At 49.6% G+C, this 10,553-nt stretch overlaps 1 long non-coding RNA gene across 1 annotated transcript; it reads left to right on the forward strand.

The window, feature by feature from the left end:
* The first annotated feature begins 497 nt into the window (after positions 1-497).
* On the forward strand, positions 498-5,334 carry LOC311520008. The gene is made up of 3 exons (XR_014711447.1): positions 498-704; positions 1,398-1,524; positions 4,614-5,334. It is a non-coding gene; the product is annotated as an uncharacterized lncRNA (long non-coding RNA).
* The last annotated feature ends 5,219 nt before the right edge of the window (positions 5,335-10,553 follow it).

Genomic DNA, 10,553 nt, shown 5'->3' on the forward strand with positions numbered 1-10,553 from the left:
GGGGTGTGGCTGCCGTGGGGTCAGTGTCAGAGGGAATCCTCGAAAGGGACTCCTTTGGTTCTGCTTTTTTCTAGGATTGCGTTCAGAGACTTTGTTTTGGGATGCGGGAGAGAGAAAAGAGGTTAAAAGTGTGTCTGTGGGCCTAGCCTGGCAGGAGGGGCCAGGTCTCTGCTGTAATCCAGAGATTGAGTAAAGAGTTGTCACTTTGGATGGGCTATCACCAGCAGGAGAGTGAATTTGTGTGGGGGGCGGAGGGTGAGAAAACCTGGATTTGTGCTGGAAATGGCCCAACTTGATGATCACTTTAGATAAGCTATTACCAGCAGGACAGTGGGGTGGGAGGAGGTATTGTTTCATATTCTCTGTGTGTATATAAAGTCTGCTGCAGTTTCCACGGTATGCATCCGATGAAGTGAGCTGTAGATCACGAAAGCTCATGCTCAAATAAATTGGTTAGTCTTGAAGGTCCCAGAAGTACTCCTTTTCTTTTAGCATTTTCTCAGCACGGCAGAATCTCGGATCTCGCTCTGCAAGGAAAGAGCCTGGGGAAGCGTGATGTGAAATGAACTAATGCCCGTTCCCTAACCTCCACAACGGCCCTTCTCGCCCGATCAGGCTGCAGAACGACGCTCACGTTTCGTTCCGGTTCATCCCGTCCTCCCATGGGACAGGGGAGCGACATAGCTGCAGGGGAGCCAGCTCAGGTAGGGATTATTGGGGGGGTTCTGATCTGTTCCTGCAGGAGGGAGAGGGACAGCAAATACACGGGAGAGGGGAAGGTTTGCACCGTCTGGTTTGGAGGTTGGAGCGGGGACAGGAAATGCACAGGGTGGAGAAAGGGAGGAGACCAGGGGGTGGCAGACCTGCTGGGAGTTGTTTAATAAGTGGCCTAGATTCTTGGAACAGACCCATGAGGTTCGGAGGTGGAAATGCTCCAATCTGGTGAACAGAAAATAACGCACGTAGATGGGGCTGGGAAAAAGGACCAGACTCGTAGTGCTGGAGCCTGACCCAACTAACCAGTGGGTGCCTTTAAATATGAAGGGGGAAGCCACCAGTCAGGCTTAGGGGAGATTCCCCTGCCTCATATCCAGCTCCTCATAAGGAGGAGGGTGTTGGGCTTCCTACAAGAGATCTCTCCCTAGACTCTGCTCGGGGCAGCATCTCCGGTATCAGTCTGTGGCTAGTAGGTGTGTGATGGATCTGCTGGGAGAGAGGAGGGGTGTCTCTTCGCCCCCTCACCCTGGTGTTTCCTGGGTGGTCTGAGTGGGGTGGGGGTGGGACTCTGTTGGCTGCGGTCCACCCAGAGTTTCCGTTGGATTGGCTCCTCTCCCCCGTGAATAGTGGGGATGTGAGTGGGGCAGCAGGTCCTGAGTGTGGGGCTCTGGCTCTTTCAGGGGCCGGTGACCTTCGAGGAGGAGGCTGTGTATTTCACCAGGGAAGAGGGGGCTCTGCTGGACCCCGCTCAGAGAGCCCTCTCCAGAGACGTCATGCAGGAGACCTATGAGACTGTGACCTCGCTGGGTAAGGATTCCTGTCCCCTCGGTTCTTGGAAGGGGAACTGAAGAGATGAGGTTCACGCCACCCCCACAATGCCACCTCTGCTCTGTCCTGTTCCAGCATCACCCCAGCATGCCAGTGACACACACACGACCAGAGACCCTCCCCTGCTGCTGAACGCTGTGGGAAGAGAGCACAGGAGCAGAATCGCACAGTGTCAAATATCTCCTGTTTGCACAAGTAAAACGGGGGTTAGGTCCAGCATAACGAGCAGAAGCTTCCTACCCCTGGCCTTCTCTCAAACCCTGAGCCTTTCCACCCAGACCAGAAAGTGCTTGGGGTGTAAGAAGCAGGCTGCTGGGGTCAGAGCGGCTGGTCCAGGGTTACTGATCACACAGACCTTGAATGCTGGCTGGGGGAATCCAGACAAGGGAGCTCCAGCAGCAGAACATTGGAACTCAGCCAGGATTACAGATGACACAACTCCTCACTGCTCTGGATTGCCCTGTGCATGGGACAATGGCCTCGGTTGCTGGTGAAAATCCTTGAGACCTGGAGAGTTGCTCCCCCCATCCCCATGTGCACTAACCACAATCTACCTTCTCTGCAGACTTGGTTTTTTGAGTCCCTCATTCCTGAAGTCACATGACCCCAATTCTTATTTTTCACATTCTGCTTTTCTAGACTATTTAGAGGCTGTTGCTTGTGAATAATAGTTTCTAATTTCCCAGTGTTCTCCACAGCCAGGGATTTTCCTACTCCCTCCCATTGCACTGGACTCACTAGGTTCCCTGGTATTTAAGAACGGCCACACTGGGACAGACCAAAGGTCCATCTAGCCCAGTGTCCTGTCTTCCGACAGTGACCAGCGCCGGGTGTCCCAGAGGGAATGAACAGAACAGGGAATCATGAAGTGATTCATCTCCTGTCACCCATTCACAGCTTATGACAAACGAAGTTAGGGACACCATCCCTGCCTATCCTGGCTAATAACCATTCACGGACCTGTCCTCAATAGATTTCTCATGGTGTTTGTTTGTTTTTTTTGTATCCCTATTATAATCTTGGCCTTCACAACGTCCTCTGGCAAGGAGTTCCCCAGGTTGACTGTGCGTTGTGTGAAGAAATACTTCCTTTTGTTTCTTATAAACCTGCTGCCTATTAATTTGATTGGGTGATTCCTAGTCCTTGTGTTATGAGAAGGAGTAAATGACACGTCCTTATTTACTTTCTCCACGGCAGTTTTGATTTTATAGACCTCTCTCATATCCCCCCTTTGTCTCTTTTCCAAGCTGAATAGTCCCGGTCTTTTTAATCTTTCCCCGTACAGAAGAGTTTCATACCTGTAATCATTTGGGTTGCCCTTTTCTGAACCTTTTCCAATTCCAATATATCTTTTTTTGAGATGGGGCAACCACATCTGCAGGCAGTATTCGAGATGTGGGTGTACCATGGGTTTATATAGAGGCGATAGGATATTTTCTGTCTTCTTATCTATCCATTTCAGAATGATTCCCAACATTCTCTTTGCTTTTTGACTGCCGTGGCACACTGAGTGGATGTTTTCAGAGAACTATCAACAATGACTCCAAGATCCCTCTCTTGAGTGGAAACAGCTAATGTAGACCCCATCATTTTACATGTATAGTTGGGATTATGTTTTCCAATGGGCTGCACTAGGTGCTATCCTGACATCTAGGACTGCTGAGATCCTGCATTCAGTGATATCCCTGCCCTTCCTGTTCCCTTTCTCCACTGAACCCCACCAGCCCATTCTTAGTGTTCCCAGCTTCCCCAAGACTCTCTCATTGTGTCTGGACCTCTCTCTCTCTGCAAGAAGCAGTTCCAGGGAGACTTGTCCTCTGTCTGGAGTCTTCAACTTCTGGGACATGGATTTACTTTCTCTGTGTTTTAGGAGATGCTTTGAAATTGAGTGTCTGTGACATTAATCACAGTGCAATCTTGACTGGTTGAACAGCTGTTTCCCCTCAGTTGCCCAAGCTGGGGTGGCTTTTACACTGCTTTACTGTGAGAACAGCCACTCCTGGGCAGTTAACACCCAGTCTCCAGCATGTAACTCGCTGCCAGCTACACAGTATTGAGCGCTGTTAGTCAGCGACTCACGAATTACAGTGCACCACAGGAGAACCCCAGAAAATTCTCTGGTCTTGGACTTTTGTGCATCTTTCACTGTCCAGCACACTACTGAACGACGCAAGGTCATATGAAGTCTGTCATTTCATCAGTGGAAAATGACACGTGCCAGCCTTGTTATCCCAAATGGATTTTCCAACACACTTTAATCCCAACACACTGGTTAGATGAAACAATAAAATGAGATGGCTAACTACCGGCAAAAAAACCATATTAATTGACTACAGGTAGTGAGGTATAAAAGCCAGAATTGTTTACAAAAGAAATGCAAGATAAAACCCAAACTAACATCTAAGTTAACAAGCTAAAACGGATACAAAGCAAATGTTTCTCTCACTATATCCTGAGGCAGGCAGGCTGTCCTTTCAGCCAGAAGTCCCCCTAATTCGCCCCTGCTGCCAAGTTCAGTTTCTTCAGGAGCTGTCATGAGCAGAGGAAAAGGGGGAGAGAGAGAGTCTCAAGCATTTTCCTCCCCTCTTTTTATAATTCAGTCCTTTGTAGGACAAACAACTTCAGTTCTCAGCTGAGTCCTGGTGAGCGGCTGTCTGCTGTAGATATGAGCTTCAAGTGGTCCCTGTGAAGGAATGTAAATGTCTTCTTCACACCTTCCCCCTCCTGGAGAATGGCAATTTGACCAGCTGCTTGCCTTGCTGTCTCTGAGGAACTGGTCTGAGGGTGTTCCACAGAATTGTAACTTTTTCACTAATATGATACAGTAAAATCTCATAATTTTACATAGTGTTGCTACACATATTTTAACAGGAGGATAATATTCTGTAGATTATGCATTTTCAAATGATACCTCAAACAAGCCATACTATGTAAATAACTGATCATAGTTTTCTAGAAGAGTGAACATAGGGGTTGTGACAGGGTCAGGCCAGATGGCTTCAAGTAACCTTCAAGTAGCATTTCTTTAATGAATTCTAATTTCAATATAATTCATTCTATTTTCACAGAAACAAGGACTTTCAGGCTGTAGAAATGATGGAAACCAATGAGGCAACGAACGTGTCCGGTTTCAGTTTCAGACTTCCAGATACTCGCATGTAGAGTCCTGATTCTTTGGTTTTGTGTCTGATGCTCCGGCTTCACAATAAAGCTGATGTTGGCACAGCTGCCCCCATGTAGCTGCACTGGTGTAGCATGCTATTACAGATGCTCTAAGCCAATGGGAGAGATCTCTCCCGTCGGACTTCATTAGTCCAGCCCCCTCAAGCTATATGTCCTGCTGACATAGCGCTATCTACACAGGGCGTTAGGGCTCTGTAACTACGTTGCTCAACTCTGGATTTTTCACACCCCTGAGCAATATAGTTATACCGATAAATGCCTTTAGTGTAGGACAGTTTTCTCTTGTGTTTTATGCATTTACATCCCTTCTCCTCTACCTCCTCCTACTTTGAAAGATTAAAAAGTGTGAAAAGAGAGATTTTTTTTTTCCTCGTGATGCAAACATTCCCACATAGGAGACCCCTTCCACCAACACACATGGCAGAAGAACCAGCGATATATGAACTCAGAGAATTGGTTGGGACCTACGTTGGGACAAACCAGAACTAGAGCCAAGGTTCAGTTGTTGGCAATGGGGATTAAAAGAAAATGAACTCATATGATAAGAATTTGAGCTCTTTGAATATGTTATTGTTTCCAATGAAAATGAATTTATTGGTTAAAGAGTTGGAGACTAATTGTGTGATAATCTGAATCACTTTGTAAAACAAAGTGTCTCATTTTTTTGTTTTGTTAGTCATACAGGAAGTGAAGGCTGATCTTGAAAAGTTAATTTGCTTTAATTTACCCCCTGTAGTGTAAGAAGTTCTGGTAGAAAACCTCACTCCAATAGATGTGAGGTTTTTCTGGTAGAAAACCTCACTCCAATAGATTTTAAATTTTTGTGTTTCAAATAGAACTTATTTTGCTTAGTTTCAAAGTCTATTTCTAGTGAAAGCAAAATTATTCGAAGAGACAATTTGTAGAAGTTTTTACAAGTTCTTACACCTAGACTGTAAGGGTCACTGACTTCCCCACTTCTCTAATTTGCAAAGGAAAGTCATCTGTCATAGGATGTGTTCAGCAGGTAGGAAAGTTGCAGTTCTCAACCACCAAGGAAAAGGCTGAAGTCCATTACCTTTTAGGTCAAGAAGCCATCTAAAGTCTGGTCTATGCTGAAAAGCGATGTTGACGTAGCCACCTCTCTCAGGGGTGTGACAAGTCCACTCCACTAAGAGAAGTAGTTAATGTGACCTCAGCCCCAGCGTAGACAGTGTTAGGTTGTCAGAAGAACACTTCCAGTGTTTGAAGTATAGACAGAGCCTGAGACAGACCGATCCCCTATGGGAAGTGAGTCATGACATGAATTCCAATTTTGACCCATTTCCCTATATGTGAGGGAGGTACTAGTATGGAGGGCTGGGCCAGCTGTCCGATCGCCTGGTTCCTCAACTGTAGCTACAGCTCTTCGTACCCATCCACCCAAAGACTGAGAGAAATGGAGAGTTCCAACCGTTGTTATTTTAGTATCTTATTGTTCCTTTCTCTGTTTTTTGTGCTGGTCTTTCTGTTATACCAGGGGGTGAGGGTATAGCTCAGTGCATGTTGTGACAAAGCTCTGTCCTTGTCTCTATGGGTCCCACGTTTCCTGGTGGATTTTGCTAGCCTCAGAGGCTCACTGTGACCGTCCACACAGCCCTTCTCTCTCCCTAGAGGCAAGGGCCACAGCTTCCTGAGCCATCATAAGCCAGCAAGGGAGGTGAGGAGAAGCAACCCTCCCTCGCACAATCTCTGTTTTCCAGTATCCATGATTAATCAAGGAGGGGAGGGAAGGGGAGGAGAGGGGAGGGGGGAGCCTGGGCCCACCCTCTACTCTGGGCTCCAGCCCAGGGACCCTAATAGTAGCAGCTATGGTAGCTGACTTTTGGGAAATAGGACGTGTACAATTCCCTGGGCCACTTCCCCACAGTAGCCCCCACTCAGTGTCTCCTTCGCTGTTACCTCAGGGCCTCCTTCCTTGCACCTGATGTGGATTTGCACTGCTTGGTTCCTCCAACAGCACGGCTTCCTCCTACAGATCCTGACACATGCGCCTCACTGACGAACTGGGAGGCTTTTCACGAGTTCCAGCCAGGCCTTGATGGGCTTCAGGTATTCCAATCAACCTAGCTATCTCCACTGCTTTCTAGAAGGATCTTAATTGGCCCCAGGTGTCTTGATTAACCTGAAACAACTGCCATTTGGTTACCATAGTACCAAGGATTTGTTTAGCCTGGGGCTAAAATACCTGTTCCGCACTACTTAACTATAGCCGTCTTGCCTTGCCCCGTGGCAATGTGTGACAAAAGCTTATTGGTGCCAATTGGCAAAGGGGTCACTGTCATTCACAAGCAACTCCTGTCTCAGACCTGTTGGGGACACTGGGGCATGGCCACTAGGTAACTCGAGCAGATGGAAGACCATGAGTGTCTATGAAGCCCCCTTGCACTAGGCCCAGGTGTCCTTACCCCCACCCCCCCGCCTGGAGGCACACACAGCAGTTATGCTGAGAATCTGCAACAGTATGTTGCAGAGTCAGACTGCCTGAAACTAAGCAAGGCCAAACAGGGGAGATATGGAAGAACAATGCTGAATAAAGCAGCTTTATGTATAGTTTAACAAATGATACAGAGAATCAGGGAACTAGCTGGGAACTGGATTGGCTGGCTATATGGATACTTGGGGCAGCTTGCTATTGGATAAGTATGCTGGGAAAAAGGATGTATAAAAGCCTGTGTAACTTCCTGCTCTGTTGTGCAGGATTTGAGATTTTATTCTCCCTGTACCTTTTTGCAGCTGCAAATAAACTTTTCTGCTTCTCCACCCCGTTGTGATTATTGGGTGTAGCACACCGGGTAACGAACCAACTCAAGCTGTTGTTCAGCCTCTCGGCACTGGGTGCCGGCAACAGACCTGACAAATTCACCACACCTAGGACCCAGAGCAGGGGTGGTGGAATATTCCTTACAGTGGGGGGGCCACCGGCGTCCGAACTGTGACGCCCCCATGACACCCCTTTCCCCCCAGCCCTCACTCACTCCGCCCCTTCTCCCTGAGGCCCCAATCTCACACCGCCCCTTCTCCCTGATGCCACCCCTCCCTCCGAGGCCACACCCACAGAACGCCTCTTCCCCCAAGGCTCCACCTTGTTCCCCCCTCCGTCGTCCGTTCTTAGGGCTGCTAAAAAGTGCTGGGCCCATGGCCCTCTAAACCCCCCTCGTCCTGCACCCTGACACACAGCCAGGCAGGCAGCAGTGTGTGTATGTGACAGAGACTGCTGAGCTGTGCTGAGCCAGTGCGGGAAGTGGGGGCTGATGTCGGGGCCGTCCTGCTCCCCCTGACTCAGGACTGGGGTGTCCCCCTCCCCCTGACTCAGGACTGGGGTGTCCCCCTCCGCCTGACTCAGGACTGGTTGCTTCCAGCAGCTGTCTGAACTTAGGGACAGCGTGCCAACACACTCACTCTTCCACAACACACACGCTCCCCGAACACACACACTGTCTGTCCCCAACACACACACACTCTCTGCCCACCACGCCCACGGCAGCTGTAAAGCAGCTGGCAATCGAGTCGGATGCCCATGGAACAATGGGATAGAGAAACCTGCCTCGTGTGGCTGCCCACGAGGCATTGCAAACCCTTCCCAAAGCACCCTGCGGCCAGTTGCACAGTGGGATAGCGTCCCACAATGCACTGCTCTCTGTGGCGATCCAAGAGCTGCTAGCCTGGATGCGCTCTGGTGACACAAGCAGCCTAGTGTGGACATGCAACAGCGGCTTAATTAAAACGCTTTAACTAAAGCAGCATAACTCTGTCGTGTAGACGTAGCCTGGCTCCCACTGGGGCCAAGGATGCTCAGGCACTGAAACTAAAGAGCCACAACTTCCTCCGTAGTTGGCAGGATTCAAACCTGCACAGGGAGACCCCCCCGCAAGGGATTTCGAGTCCACCACCTTAACCACTCAGCCACAACTACTTGCTTTATAGAGTGCTCTCACGACACTCTAGTTCTGTTCTCACTGAGTGATCGTTTCCAATTGTTTCCTCAGACCAGCGTCCACAACACACTCACTGCTGTGCTGTTGTGTAAGTGTGCCCAGGGCTGAACAAGAATTCCTGCTCGTTTCCCTTCTGGCTGGAGCATGAGGAGAGTGTGTTTGTGGCCAGTGATGTTGCTGTAGATTGTTGTAAAATTCCTGCCTCGATAATTCAGACAGTCCCTTTCCCGTCATATCCCCAGTACATCAGTGACTGTAATAGCAGGGGGCAGGTTTTCTGTGGGGCACAGAGCTTTGCCAGGGGGTTGGTGTCTCCTTCCTTTCCTCACCCTGGAGGAAACTCAGCTTTTCATTCCATCTTTAATGTGTCATGGAATAACAACAGCGGCATGAAGAAAGAGGTGGGCAGGGTGGGCCTCAGGGGAGGGGCACAGAGGTGCAAGTGGTGGGCAGGGCAGGACGGAGAGGCACGGGTGGCAGGCTGGGTGGGTCTCATGGGTGGGGCTGAGAGGTGGGAGCGGCGGCCAGGGTGGGTCTCAGGGGAGGGGTCAGAGAGGTGTGGGTGGCGGGCAGACCTTGGGGTAGGGGGCGGAGAGGAATGAGCAGCCGGCAAGGAGGCCTTGGGGAGAGAGGAGCGAGTGAAAGGTGGACCAGCAGGCCTCAGCCGAAGAGGCAGAGTGGGGTGGGAAGAAGTCCTCCTGTTAACCCAGTGCTATCTACACCGGGATTAGGCTGATATAACTGCATTGCTCAGGGAAGGTAAAATTTTTAACACCCCAAAGTAATGTTGTTACTGACTTAATTTTGTAAGATAGACCTGTCCAAAGAATCACACACACACCTTGGGAGTAAAACTTCACCCGCTTCTCTGCTTTACAGAATCGAAACACAAGAAACGCTTGTCAGGGCCCAGTGCGGGTTGGCAGGGAGTCAGGTGTGGGCAGACACCATACATTAGCCAGAGGAAAGCACCATGGATTAGCTGGTTTAAGGCACCTGTCTTCTAAACAGGAGATCCTGGGTTCAACTCCCAGTAGTGGCTTTTAAGGCACCTGATACTGGCTCCTATCAGAAGACAAATAACAGGGTTAGATGGACCTTTGGTCTAGCCCAGTGCAGCCGTTCCTGTTGTTTAAATTACACTCATAGGCACTGATAATAGAGTGACTGAAAGTTTGGGTGTGAAGGGCTGATAGGCCAGTGTTCCAGTCCCCTCGCAGATGACCCCCTCCCTCTGGGACAGGGGCATGTCCGAGCTCTCACACCAAGTGGCTCATTGGGGCTGCCAGAATCTGTGGGCGGCTCATTCAGTTTATGCTGAGGGTTGAGTCCTGCTTTGTGCACCGTGTCTGAGAATGAAAATCCTAAACCTCCCTTTGAAATAACGAATGCAGCAGGACCTGTTTTGTCACTGCTCCGAAGCAGACAGAGAAATGGAGAAATGCCATTGTGTCCAGGGGAATACTTCACTGCGGTTTTACCTTTTTCACTTGCCAAACTCCCTCCCAACCTTCTGGGCTCCTAGAGCAGGGTCCTGAGCCTGAGCCGAGACACGTGCCCTGCTACTTTACAGCCCAAGCCGGTGTCCTGGATTAATGTGACACGGGCCAGGCGTGGGTGATTCATTGCACTGTAGATGTATCCTAATGTTATGTCTATACTGCAATTAAAACACCCAGGGCACCTGTCTCAGAGCCCGGGGCAGCTGACTCAGGCTTATGGGGCTGGGGCTGCAGAGCTATAAAATGACAGTGGAGACAGATGGCCCAGTAAAGGTATCCACGCTCCCAAGGACTCTCCCAGGAACCGTGTACAATGCGGACTCCTCCGAGACAGCCCGGAGACAATGGACACTGCTTGACTCACATC

Source organism: Lepidochelys olivacea (genome assembly GCF_965140295.1).
Source record: "Lepidochelys olivacea isolate rLepOli2 genome assembly, chromosome: 4".
Classification (NCBI taxonomy): Eukaryota; Metazoa; Chordata; order Testudines; family Cheloniidae; genus Lepidochelys; species Lepidochelys olivacea.